Raw genomic sequence first — 13,509 nt, forward strand, 5'->3', positions numbered from 1 at the left:
CCTGTATTCAGTTTATGATACCGTATTTGGTGAGCACAAAAACCAAATAGCGTATCATTTCTTATTGTTAAATATGCAGAAACCATTCATTCTTTGTACAGGAAGATGTGTAGCCATATTTAAGTGTTCATTTAAAATTACTGATTTAATATAGATTAATATATATTATACTTATCATGTGCTAGATGGAAAGGTGGACAAAAATAAGTAGCCTAAGTTTAGAATCATGGAAGTTGACTGCTTAATTACCCCCCCCCCTTTTTTTTTTTTTCCTGCGGTACGCGAGCCTCTCACTGTTGTGGCCTCTCCCGTTGCGGAGCACAGGCTCCAGACGCGCAGGCTCAGCGGCCATGGCTCACGGGCCCAGCCGCTCCATGGCATGTGGGATCTTTCTGGACCGGGGCACGAACCCACGTCCCCTGCATCGGCAGGCGGATTCTCAACCACTGAGCCACCAGGGAAGCCCAGTTACCCCTTTTATAGATAAAAGGGTATGGTGAGATTGCCTAAACACACAGAGCTGATGTGTCTTAGTTTGGGTTTCCCCTAAAACAAACTCTAAGACAAGCATTTGGTCATAGTCGCTGATTTGGGAAGTGATCCGAGAAAGCAGATGTGAGGAAATGGGAAAAGTGACAGGGCAGGAGGAAACCCAACAAAAGGTGAGTCAGTGAGTGAGTTACCCATGCTCAGTCTCACTGGAAACCCCTCAAGAAACTGCGTGGAATGTACCTCGAAATGTGCAGACAGAGGTTGGAGAGCCGGGTTAATTTATCCACCAACTACCATCCTCCCTTGGTTGATGGTTGCCTCTGGCTGGGTACTTAATTCCTGCTGGCTGTTGAGCAAATCTTTGTGATGCCAGAGGAAGCCCTTCAGGAAGTGAGGAGAGATGCTGATGCTGAAGGTGGGAAGTTGACTGTGCTGGAAACTGTCCATTATACCTGCTGGTGAACTCAGGTGTCTCAAGGAGATATGGGGCAGGGCATAAACAGCATCTGCTACATGGTTGATGATGGTACACTTAGTAGAATGGATTTTGAAGGGTCATAATCACTGTCATTTTGGGGGCACTTAGTATATTCCAAGTGTTTTATATGTATTTTTATCGAAATACAGTTGAGTTACAGTGTTGTGTAGTTCCATGTGTACAGCTAAGTGATTCAGTTATACATATAAACATATGTCTGTATATATGTGTGTATATATATATATATATATATACATACACACACACATACTTTTTCAAATTCTTTTCATTATAAGCTATTACAAGATATTGAATATAGTTCCCTGTGCCATAAGAACTTGTTTTTTATCTATTTTGTATATAGTAGTGTGTGGTAACCATACGTTTGTTTTCTGTGTCTGTGAGTCTGTTTCTGTTCTGTAAATAAGTTCATTTGTCTCATTTTTTTTTAGATTCCACATGTAAGTGATATCATGTGGTATTTGTCTGACTTACTTCACTTAGTATGATAATCTCTTTCATTGAGTTATCCTAGCAATCATATGGAATAAATATTAGTATTACCCGTTTTTATTAATTTGAGGAAGAAAGTGGGGCTCACAGAGGTTTAGTAAGCTCTCCAAAGCCCCTTGGTTGGGAAGTGACAGAGCTGAGATGTGAACCTCCATCATTTTGTTGCCATCGTCCTTGCTCTTAACCATTGTCCTACTCGACAAACACAGTCGTGCCATCCCTATGGTATCTCATCTGGGCTCTTGCGGTGGTCTCCCAGCTCTTCTCTCAGGGGTCACTCTTGCCTCCCACAAGGCAGCTAGAGTGGTTTTTTAAAAACACAAACCCAAATAACGTCTCTCTCCTCCACTAATTTCTCACTGCCCTTGGAATAAAATCCAAAAGCCATAGCAAGCCCCAGCATGATCTAAACCGCCCCCTTCAGTTTCAACAGGCCACATTCACGCTGGCTCCTTACATTCCAGTTGCACTGACTTGGCCTCCCTTCTGTCCTCGAACCCCTACACTTGTTCATGCTTAGGGTCTTCACACTGCCCCTTCCTGCAGCATGGGATGCTTTTCTCCTGGATCTTTGTATGGCTGGCTCCTTTTTATCATTTCAATCTCAGCTTAAATGCCATCTCCTCAGAGAAGGTCTATGGCCCATATTACGAACACAGCAAATCAGATTTCTGTAAGACTCACAGACTTCTGAGAGTCTTTGGTGGCTCCCTCTCGCTTTATCTAGAGGGGAAAATAAGACACACATATAATTCACATATATTGGGTTGACCAAAGAGTTCGTCCCTATTTTTCTGTAACATCTTACAGAAAAACTCGAACGGACTTTTTGGCCAACCCAATATAAATACACACACACACACACACACACACACACACACACACACACACACACACACACACACACATATACACACAGACATATATACATACAGGGATATAAAGCTAGGTAGATAGATACAGATTGTTACAGCTATAACATGTTATATATACATATACATGTTATATATGCGTATGTTATATAAATATGTAGAAAGATTTTGTTGTTTGTTTATAGGAATTGACTTTACTGTTTTGCATATTTGTCATTGAGCAGCATTTCTGTCCTGGTGTCAACAGCACTAATAAAACTTATTTTAATTAAGTCACTACACCAAGACGTGTGTGTTTGTGTGTGTATATCTACACTCTAGGAGGAATGGTCTAAGGCAAGAATAATACACAAGTCCTTCACCGGGATCTTCCATCATATTTCTGATTTCGTCCTTGCACATGGACATCCTTGAACTGTTATTTTTACCAGATTTTTTATGGTATTATTTATATGCTATGTAATTCACACATTGTGAAATACAGTTCAGTGATTTTTAGTTAATTTAGACAGTGCACACCATCACCACCATCCAGTTTTAGAGCCTTTCTGTCACCCCATAAAGAGCCCTTATTAATTCCCATTTACAGTGGATTCCCATTCTACCTCTAGCCTCAGATAGCCGCTGATCTGCTTTCTCTCTACACTTCTGCTTTTTTAGGAATTTCATACAAATGAAATTTTACTACATGTAGTATTTTATGTCTGGTTTCTTCCACTTGGCACAATGTCTTCGGGTTCAGCCGTGCTGTTGCGTATATCAGTAGTTTATTCCTTTTTATTTTGTGGATAAACTGCATTTTTATCCATTCACTAATTGATGGACATTTTGATTGTTTTGGGGTTTTAGTTAGCCGTTATAAATAGTGCTACTACGAAAATTTGAGTAAAAGTTTTTTCTGGGGACATATATTTTCACTTCTCTTAAGTAGATACCATAGTGTAATTGCTGGGTATATAGTAAGTGTATGTTTAACTTTTTAAGAACCTGCCTGTTTTCCAAAGTGGCCACATCATTCTACAGTCACACCAGCAACCTGTGTGTTTTGAGTTCTCCATATCTTTGCCAACACTTGCTATACTGTTCATCTTTTTGGTTATATCTATTCTAATGGGTGTGTATAGTATCTCCTTCTGGTTTTAATTTTCATTTCCTTAATGATTAATGACATTGAGCATCTTTTCATACACTTATTAGTTATCTGTATATCTTCTTTAGTAGAATGAAAACCCAATGTTTACTTGATTGTTTGTCTTTTTAAGTTTTGAGTGAGTATAATATTTTAAAAGTTCCTTTGTTTGTGGCTTTCTTCAATAGCATTAGAATTGTCCCTTGAATGATGGTGTCATGGTCAGATAATGTTAATACATTAAGTGGTCTTGGAGATCATTTCTAGTGTTTCCTAAAGTGGTGCTCCAGGGAGGAATGTCTTAGGAGCTGTTGAAAGTGTTCCTTGGTTAAGAGTTCCTTTGGAGAGCTCTATTTACTGTATCCCACATCTTGGAAGGTCATAACATATGTCAGTATATTAAAGGCCCTGAGAAATTCTGTAATAACAACCTGTTAGCTCTTTAATCTAAGATCTTCTAAACTCACCTGAGCCTAGATCACATCAACAATTAAGTAAGACTAATGATATTAACATATTTATAAAGCAGAATTTTTCCAATCTGTGTTCCATGGACCTTGTTAATAGATGAAAGGTGAAAAAGGACATCCAGAGAGTTTAAATGATTTGTTCAACTTAGTGACAAAGTTGGTGGGTAGAACACAGATTTTTGGACAGCCACCCTAGTCCTCTTTCTTCACTGCTCCCTTGGGTTGCCACCAGCTACTGTCAAAAGCCAATAGAAAAGAAAACAAATGAAGTTGAAATATGTATGATCAATTCCAGCCAATGAGTTGACAAAGGATGCCTTCCAAAAGACCTCCTCTCACATCCAGCTGGTAGGGTACGTGCTATTCTACTAATATGCTTCTTTTCCATAATCTTTTGTTTTCAAAGGTTAATCTTTAATTTAAAAATTTATATATTTTTGTTTTTATATTTTTATATAGATAAAAATTTATATATTTATCTGTGAAGTAGGGTTAGGGAGACCTTAGTCTGAAGCTCCTTTAATAGAACTGATTATAATACAGTAAAACATTGGGCCTTCCTCTACTTCCTCTTTTTCTTGCAGGATTCTTTGGTTTGTTACTTCAGTAACTACTTACTTCTATCCAGGTATGTAACGGGCAAGGTCTTAGGGACAAGGAGAACAGCAGGGAACAAAGCAGAGTCCCTGTGCTCATGCGGTGGGTGTGAGGATAGAGACAATCAAGGAATAGGTAGATAGATGATGTTATGTCTGGTAGTGTTATGTGCTATGAGAAAAAAAATAAACAGGGAAAGGGGAAAGGGAATATTAATAATAGAGGGGGTGATTTTAGTAGAGCCTTGGATGAAAGGAGGGTAATAGTCATGTGACTATCTTTGGGAAGAAGGTATAAAGCACATGAATGGAAAATGTAAAATCTTGAGCCAAGGGTAGGCTTGATGCCCTTGAGGGGGGCTAAGGGGAGTGAATGAGAGGGAGAGTGGAGGAAATGAATGAGGTTAGGTGGGTCACTAGAACCACAGCGGGGTATACAAAGAATTATAAGGTGCATCTGCTGCCCCCAAGGAGTTGATAACCCTGGAGGGTCGGGTGGGCGTTGTTTAAAACCATGAAAACGACCTTTATGATTGAATTGAATTCAAAAATATCTGTTTTTCTACTTGAGTTTTCATGGCACTGATTAATAGTTGTTCCAAAAAAAAAAGGTGGTAGGAAGGAAATTTCTAGATAATTTTGGGAATTGCTCACCACACACTCATCTTGGAGATTTACAATGTACATACCCACTCACCCCCAACCCCCGACGTGCAGATGGTTCTGAGACCTTCAGCAATGAAGAAATATCTTGACTTTTTAAAACTTCACACATTTTACATCAGTTTATTTCATAAATTGATGACTCTCTCCTTGGATGATCAGAATTCTCAGGGATTGTTTTCTCTGGTTTCCAGTAGACATATTCTGTTCTGTTCACAGAAGGTGCTGAATGCAGCACATTTAATATGCACTAAGTCCATGGAACTAAAAAGGTATAATTAGGAGTTTTCAAAGTTTTATCTTTATTTAAAATTAGACAACTGACACTTTTTACTTTCAAGTACTCTCCAAATTTTTATCATGTCAGCTGTAAAGACCAAACTTAATAAAGATGAGAAATGTACAGTCTTATTAGATCCTGGCTCAACCGTTTGGATCCTCTGAAGTCTAGTCTTCTGATTTATGACTCATCTGAAACATAATAATTTTAAAAGTCCATCGTAACAAAATTGTTAAAATGCTAGATAAATTCCACTGTGGATATCAGATGAGAAATATACCTTCTATGAATGATATATTTCAAGACGCAAAAAAAGTGGAATTCACATGAAATGTTACGCGCTTCAGAATGAAATAATCCCTGATTCGTGCAGGGGGACCATAAACACGAATGTACGCACATTTATGGACATGAAACTGTGAGACTTGGCATGCGGCCCCCATCTGTGATGGCTTTTCTGAAAAGGACAATAAAGTCCACCTGTTCGACTTCCATTAGACCTGCAAGTGTAAGGCAGGCCAACGAGGTCCTGAGCCTACCTTTAATATGTGACTTTTGGAAATTGGTCTCATTACCTTGAACTCCACATCAGAGGAAACACAACTACTCAAAACAAATTTGTCAGGAAAAGCAGACAAATGAATAAAACGCTGGTTAACCAAGTCAATATCCTGCTTCCCTGCACAAGTACTTCTTCCTTGGGCATATGGTAATGGTCAGTGTGTGGTCTCTGCCTGATATTACGGAAACAATGCTCGTAAACAATTGGGCTTTCATACTGGGGGCCTTGGGGAGGCTGTGCCTTCATACAGGCACCACACAGGTGGGTGCTTTTCTGAAGTCCTGCAGCAGAAAGAACGCCATCCTGGGAGGGGGGTAGACGTGAATATTCAATAAGACACTGGGTTAAGGAGTTGTGTGAAATTAGGAAAGCCGTACCTTCTCTCCTGGCTTCAGTTTTCTTGTCTGAAGGGAATTTTGAGTTCTGAAAGCTCTGTGACCCTACATATTTTATGCCAGAATTATTTCCAGGTTATTGTTCCTTTCAATGGCTTTAAGGCCAAGTAAATAAAAATAATTAAGAAATTCACTTTGGCAAATGTTTCACGTTTTTATATTCAATATTGCATCTTTTTGAACCAAAAACCCAAAACCTCAAATTATTATTTCACTATTTCTCGCACTACACTTTTAAGCCGTACAGGAATTTCAGAGTACTCTTAGATATGTGTTGATCTCCCTGTGCTTTTTTTGGATAGCCCATTATACCAGCTCTCAGCGGGACCCAGAGATGGTTTACTTCTCCCATTTCTCCCAAATTGGGGCCACATGGCCTTCACACTGAGTTCCTGTTGGAGGAAAATGGGATTTTAATCTATGAGACTTAATTACCATCAAGGTTGGTCTGTTCTTCTACTGAAACCAGAGTCCACTTCTCTTAGTTTCAGCCTTTCCAAAAAGCCCACCTACGGTAATTAGAAGGGAGGACCTCTGTACCCCAAATGCCTGTGCTCCCTGACTTAATCTGTTACTTCCCCACTTCCTCCTGATTGCTTGCATGTCGGCCACTTTCCCAACATCTACATTTGTGTTTTCACATTCTCTGTGTGTAAGAGAGAAAGAGATCCAGCACCAGTATCAGCGTCCTCTGACGCATGTCTGCTCCCCAGGATCAGTTTCACCCTCTTATGTGAAACACTGAGGTTAAATATCCAGGTGGAGAGAGACCACGATGGGAAGTTGCATGACAAGTTAAATAATTTTCTAGGGAACATCGAGGAATCGTCTCAGTTCTTTGACTGCTTGGCAATTTTGTTTCACTGCTTCTTGCCTTTTTCTGTTTTTGTAATTCTGTTTTATTGGCAATTTCTCACGGTGAGTACACTGGTAGTCTTGGTGACATGTTGATTGTATTCAGGTCTTTAGGACAAGGAAAATTTCTTGTAATGTTCATGAGCTTGTAGATGTTAAGATGAGAACCTTCTTTTGCACTGCCTCGTGTTTCCATGGTGTGGGAGTTGTGCGTTGGAGGAAAACCCCTATTGTTCACTGTCCCACTTTCATTGGTCTCCAGGGCATAAAGAGGGGCTTTCTGATGGGTTAGTTTGGGAGAAAAAACATGATAGAGCCCTTTCCTCCTCTCTCTCTCTGTTTCTCTGTCTCTGTCTCTCCTTTTTATACATCTGTCATACTGCAGACACCGTGCATTCATTCTGGTCTACTGCTGGCTAGGGGGTTTGTATTTGCCCAGCTCCAGAGACCAGAGAAATGCACAATCCTGTTAAATTCAAAGGTGAAGTATCAACACTTTCAGTCATCACTTTAAAGCCACATCCTCCCAGATAGCCTTGCTTCCTCCTCCTTCTTCTCTTTTTCTTTTTCATAAGTAATAAACCTAATATATTGGTCTCCAAGTATCTGATTCCTATGTCTTTCAGTTTTCTCTGAACTCTGGAGGGGTGCTTGGCCCTCAGTCCCCTTAAGTTTGGAGACGAATGGCTTCTTCTGCTCCTACATTTTCCACTTTTTAGAAGATTCTATTAGACTGAAAGAAACTTCCAGAAACTTTTTACAAATAGAAACTAGATTAGTCTTTCAGAATCAATTAAGACAAATAACAATGATGCTAGGGAAGTTTACTTAGCAACATAACAATCATCAGGATGGAATGATTTAATCATCTCCACCTAAAATGGAAATAGGAATAATGACCCAGCCTCAATTTTCAGAAATGTTTAAGTGAGTAAACATATGTCCTTTGGGGCTGCAGTTTTCCAGCAATCATTTTCTGTTTCTTACCCACCTGTACCACAGTAGGGATTCGTTGAAAACTTTCAATACACATCCTACCCCACACATGCCATGTGGGAAATGCAGAGTTTAAAGAACACAATTTCTAGCTTTCAAAACAAACATGAAAAGGGATATTACACAGCGTGGCTCTGGAAAATGGAGGAGCGCATGTAATAGTTATGGATGTGTGCAGAATTGTGGATGTTGAATTGAATAGATAGAAAACTGGCTCGGGACAAGTGAGAGACAGGGTTTCAGAGGTGATCCTTGCACGCCCAGCTGCTTGCGTAGGGCGTTCTGTAATATTCTTCCAGGAGCGTCCATGCTATGTATGGATTTTGCTTTTAAATGTTAGCTTTCGGAGGCAAAAAAGTTTCCATACAGTATTGTACTTTAGTGATACTGAGATTGTTTGACGACTAAGGAAAAATGGCAGCTAATAAAGGTCTCCTAGAAGAAATTTTTTTCCATGAAGCTTTAAGTTGACCTGAAAAGTCTAACCTTTATTAAGGTGGAATCATTTTGGAAATAGAGGTGTATTTTCAGAAATTTCACTTGTTTTTCAAATGTTTCAACATTTCTTACAATTATGAAGATACGTATGAATGGAAAGAGTTTCCAAAAGCTTCGACTTTTCTCATAAATATTGTACATGGCAACTGATAGAATATTTTTCTTTCTCCGGTGCTCCTGGCAAACCTTTTCAGTCCCTGGAGAATAAAGCAGAGACTGAAAACATTGGGGTAATGCCTTCTCTGGTTGTATAGGTCAAGAAGGCTTTATCCAGGCCATTTCTGATAGCAGCCCCTCCCACCCTCATGCATGTCTTTTTGGTTGGAGATTGAATTTTTGTCCTCGATTTGGCACCCTGTTCTGCTGGCGGGGACTCTTTCCTGTGCACCTGTGAGAGTGCTCAAGGAAGCAATTCACAGTTGTTCTTGGACTTCTTGGAGAATTCACAGCAGCCTGATTTTAAAAACATGGGTGCTGGAGCACTGCCTGACTGTGAAATGTTTTTGAGGTGTTATTATGTTTTGCAAGGCCCGCATTTTAGACACACAGATAAATAAAAAGTTCGAAATGGAGCCATGCATAGGTAGAAAGAAAATATCTGAAAAGCAGTAATAAAATGTTGAAAGTAATTGGATGTGTGGAGAATTGTGTCTTGGACTGTCTTCTTTTATGATTCGGAAAAAAAAAATTACTGGGCTTAAGAGAAAAGTAGAGTAAATGCATTTATACTGATGTTTCTCCAGCAGATTCTTTTTTTTTTTTTTAATTTTATTGGAGTAGAGTTGGTTTAAAATGTTGTTCTAGTTTCAGGTGTACAGCAAAGTGAATCAGTTATACATATACGTATATCCACTTTTTTTTAGATTCTTTTTCCATATATGCCATTACAGAGTATTGAGAAGAGTTCCCTGTGCTATACAGTAGGTCCTTATTAGTTATCTATTTTATATATAGTAGTGTGTCATTTGTAGCAACATGGATGGACCTAGAGAAAGTCATACTGAGTTAAGTAAGTCAGACAGAGAAAGACAAATATGATATCGCTTATATGTGGAATCTAAAAAGAACGGTCCAGGGCTTCCCTGGTGGCGCAGTGGTTGGGAGTCAGCCTGCCGATGCAGGGGACGTGGGTTCGTGCCCCGGTCTGGGAAGATCCCACATGCCGCGGAGTGCTGGGCCCGTGAGCCATGGCCGCTGAGCCTGCGTACTGCAAAAAAAAGAATGGTGCAAATGAACTTCTTTACAAAATAGAGTCACAGATGTAGAAAACAAACTATGGTTACCTGGGGGGTATCTTTTCATGTGCCTGTTGGCCCTCTGTATGTCTTCCTTGGGATTGACATATCCAGCAGATTTCTTTACAGTCAGCTCAACTTAAAGTCTTGTTGGTTTGATTGAAAAATAGTTCTGTATATCTGGCAAGGATGTGTTCTTCAAGGGAGCACGTATCTGTGGGAGAGGTGCACGTGGGACAGAGGAGGGAGAAGGCAGTATCCACTGGCAGAGAGATGGCCCCTGGTGTGGAGGGCATGGCTCATTGGCTCCCTAACATCCACTCCACCTCTGCCCCACTGTAGAGCTGCATTTGGTTTATGCAGGATTGATCTTCAGCTCTAGTTTATTGGGTGGACATTGAAGGGCCTGACCCCAGAGTAATTCTGCACCACTGGCTGCTGTAGTGAATGGTTCACAGGTGAACATATTATAAATAGAGTGACGTTTAGGTCAGTTGTAGAATTAGAAGCATCTTCTAAATGGGTGGTCTATAGATGTGAGGCCTGGAATTGTTATAGCCGTTTTGCTACCAAGAGAGAGGAAGCCAGCTTGAATACAACCCAGCTAAGACTAAGCCAGCCAAGGCATATTATTTCCTTGGTCACTGAGATTACTTCAGAGGTGGACACAGGACTAGAATTGGTCCTTAAGAGAGAATATGATGACATCTGTTCAGTGATTGAGAGGACATAATTCTCACTTCTGTGTGTGATGTGGTTTGAGAATCTAAGGCCATTTTGCCTCAGGAAGGTGGAGGAAGGTGACCTGAAGCCAGATTCAGCACACGGAGGAGGCAGAGTCTGAACAACTGTAGAGAAATGGGGCTGACACCTTGATCAAACCTCTCCTGAAGGTTTTTTTAATTGAAATATATTTGACATACAATATTATATTAGTTTCATGTGTACAATATAGTGATTCAACATTTGTATACATTGTGAAATGGTCACCACAGTAAGTATAGTCACCATCTGTTACCATACAAAGTTAAAACAATGTTCGTGACTTAATTTCCCATGCTGTACATTATAGCCACATGACTTATTTATTTTACAACTAGAAGTTTGTACTCCTTGACCCCCTTCACCCATTTTTGTACTCCCCCAACTTTCCTTCTTTTAGGGAGGAGACAGACACTAGTTTGTTCTCTATATCTATGAGTCTGGGTTTTATTTTTTTGGTTTTGTTTTTTAAATTCCACATATAAGTGAAATCTTGCAATATTTGTTTTTCTCTGCCTGCCTTATTTCACTCAATACCCTCAAATTCCATCCATTTTGCTGCAAATCGTAAGGTTTGTTTCTTCTTTTATGGCTGAGTAGTACTTCATTGTATATGTATGCCACATCTTTATTCATTCATACCTTGATGGACACTTAGGTTGTTTCCATCTCTTGGCTATTGAAAATATACTGCAGTGAACATGGGGTGCATATATCTTTTTGAATTAATCTTTTGTTTTCTTGTAATTGATACCAGTAGAAATGGAATTGCTAGATCATATGGTAGTTCTATTTTTAATTTTTTGAGGAACCCGCATACTCTTTACATAGTGGCTGCACCAATTTACATCCCCACTAACAGTGAGTGAGGGTCCCCTTTTCTCCACACCTTGCGACACTTGTCATTGCTTGTCTTTTTGATAATAGCCATTCTGACAAGTGTGAGGCGATATTTCACTGTGGTTTTTATTTGCTTTTCCATGATGATTAGTGACGTTGAGCATCTTTTCATGTGCCTGTTGGCCCTCTGTATGTCTTCTTTGGAAAAATGTCTATTCAGATCCTCTGCCATTTTTTAATTAGATTTTTTTTTGTTATTGAGTTGTACGAGTTCTTTAAACATTTTGGATATTCATCCTTTATCAGATACGTGATTTGCAAATATCATCTCCTGTTCAGTAGATTGCCTTTTCATTTTGTTGATGGTTTCCTTTGATGTGCAGAAGCTTTTTAATTTGATGTAACCTCCTGAAGTTTTTTGCTTCTCTCCACTTTGAGTTTTGTGAGCCAGTAATTTCTGTTACAAATAAATGAATTGTTTGAGTTGGAAACATTAGTTGATTTAAATGAACTTGAATCAGTGTTACTCCCTAAAGAGAAGTTAACACACTATCCTGTTATATGCTATCATACATACAAAAATGCACATTACTTTTTTAGGTGTCCTAAGAAGAATATTAACATGCAAAGGACAAAACCCAGTAAAACAGGCACATTTAAATCTACACCTTCACTATGTAGGTCAAATGCCACAGTCACTTAGTTTCAACTGATTTACTGGAGAAAACACAAAAGCATATAATAAGAATCAGATGTACTACAAGTTGCATATAACTAATTGGATTCAACAAAATCTTGGAGATGTTTCTGCTTGTTTTTTTGAGCAATCCAACAATTTAATCAAAATAGAAACGGTCTTCTTTCAGTTCAGAGCAACAAATGAAAAGTATACAGTACAACATAAGAAAACAATGCAATTTTGTTCAATTGAGAGACACACACACACATACCAAGAAAACTACAAACATATACACAAGCACACAGAAAAAATTCTGCAATGACACACACACAAATAATTTACCTAAACTCAAAACTAAACTATCTCACATGCTGAAGTCCATGGATACCAATGTACAAAGAAAGGGTATCTGCCTTATCTCAACAATTACAGTTTGCTCTAAGGTGACAACCCAAATACTTGAAATACCCAGTGGTTATTAAATTTATGATACTGTAATATTTTTATGTTTTTTCCTTCTTTAAAAAAGCAAGGGACAAAGCCATTTCATAAAATTTTTCAAGAACCAAATCAAACTCTAATGTAAAACTAATGGAATTATAAAGTGCCTTGAACATCATTTTGTTTGTTTGTTTGTTTGTTTTTAATCTAAGACCACAAGGGGGGTAGAATAAAGGAGGAAGAAGACAGAGGGCTTCATAGGGTAAGAAAGATTGAAGACACAGGAAGAAGAGAATGAGAACTAGAATTGTTACTTAGCAAATGAATAATGAATAAATTAGAGGGTCAGAGGAAAATGCATAGATAGTAGTTTCAGGATCTTTAAGTCTCATCATAACATCATTATTATCGTCAAGCAATCCATCAGTTTAGCTTCGGTCATGCTTATGTCAAAAAATCATTTGAGTTGGTCAAATCAATTATATTAATAATTGGCTATCTTGATAAAGATTTAAATCAAAGTTTTTGGAATTGTAAAAGCAAAACCAAAAATTGTTCTGAAGATGATTATCTGAAGATGATAATTGCATACTGTTTTGCTCACAGCCCCATCTAAGGGGAAAATGCCCTGCCTACAGTGCCTGTTAGATTATCATGTTTTATACTTTATCTGGGCCCTGTGCTCACAGATTATTAAACTAGATACGGGCATCTGATTCCAGGGTAGCAGCACCATAAGCTCTCTAGCAAATC

This window comes from Lagenorhynchus albirostris, chromosome 6, assembly GCF_949774975.1.
Source record: "Lagenorhynchus albirostris chromosome 6, mLagAlb1.1, whole genome shotgun sequence".
NCBI lineage: Eukaryota > Metazoa > Chordata > Mammalia > Artiodactyla > Delphinidae > Lagenorhynchus > Lagenorhynchus albirostris.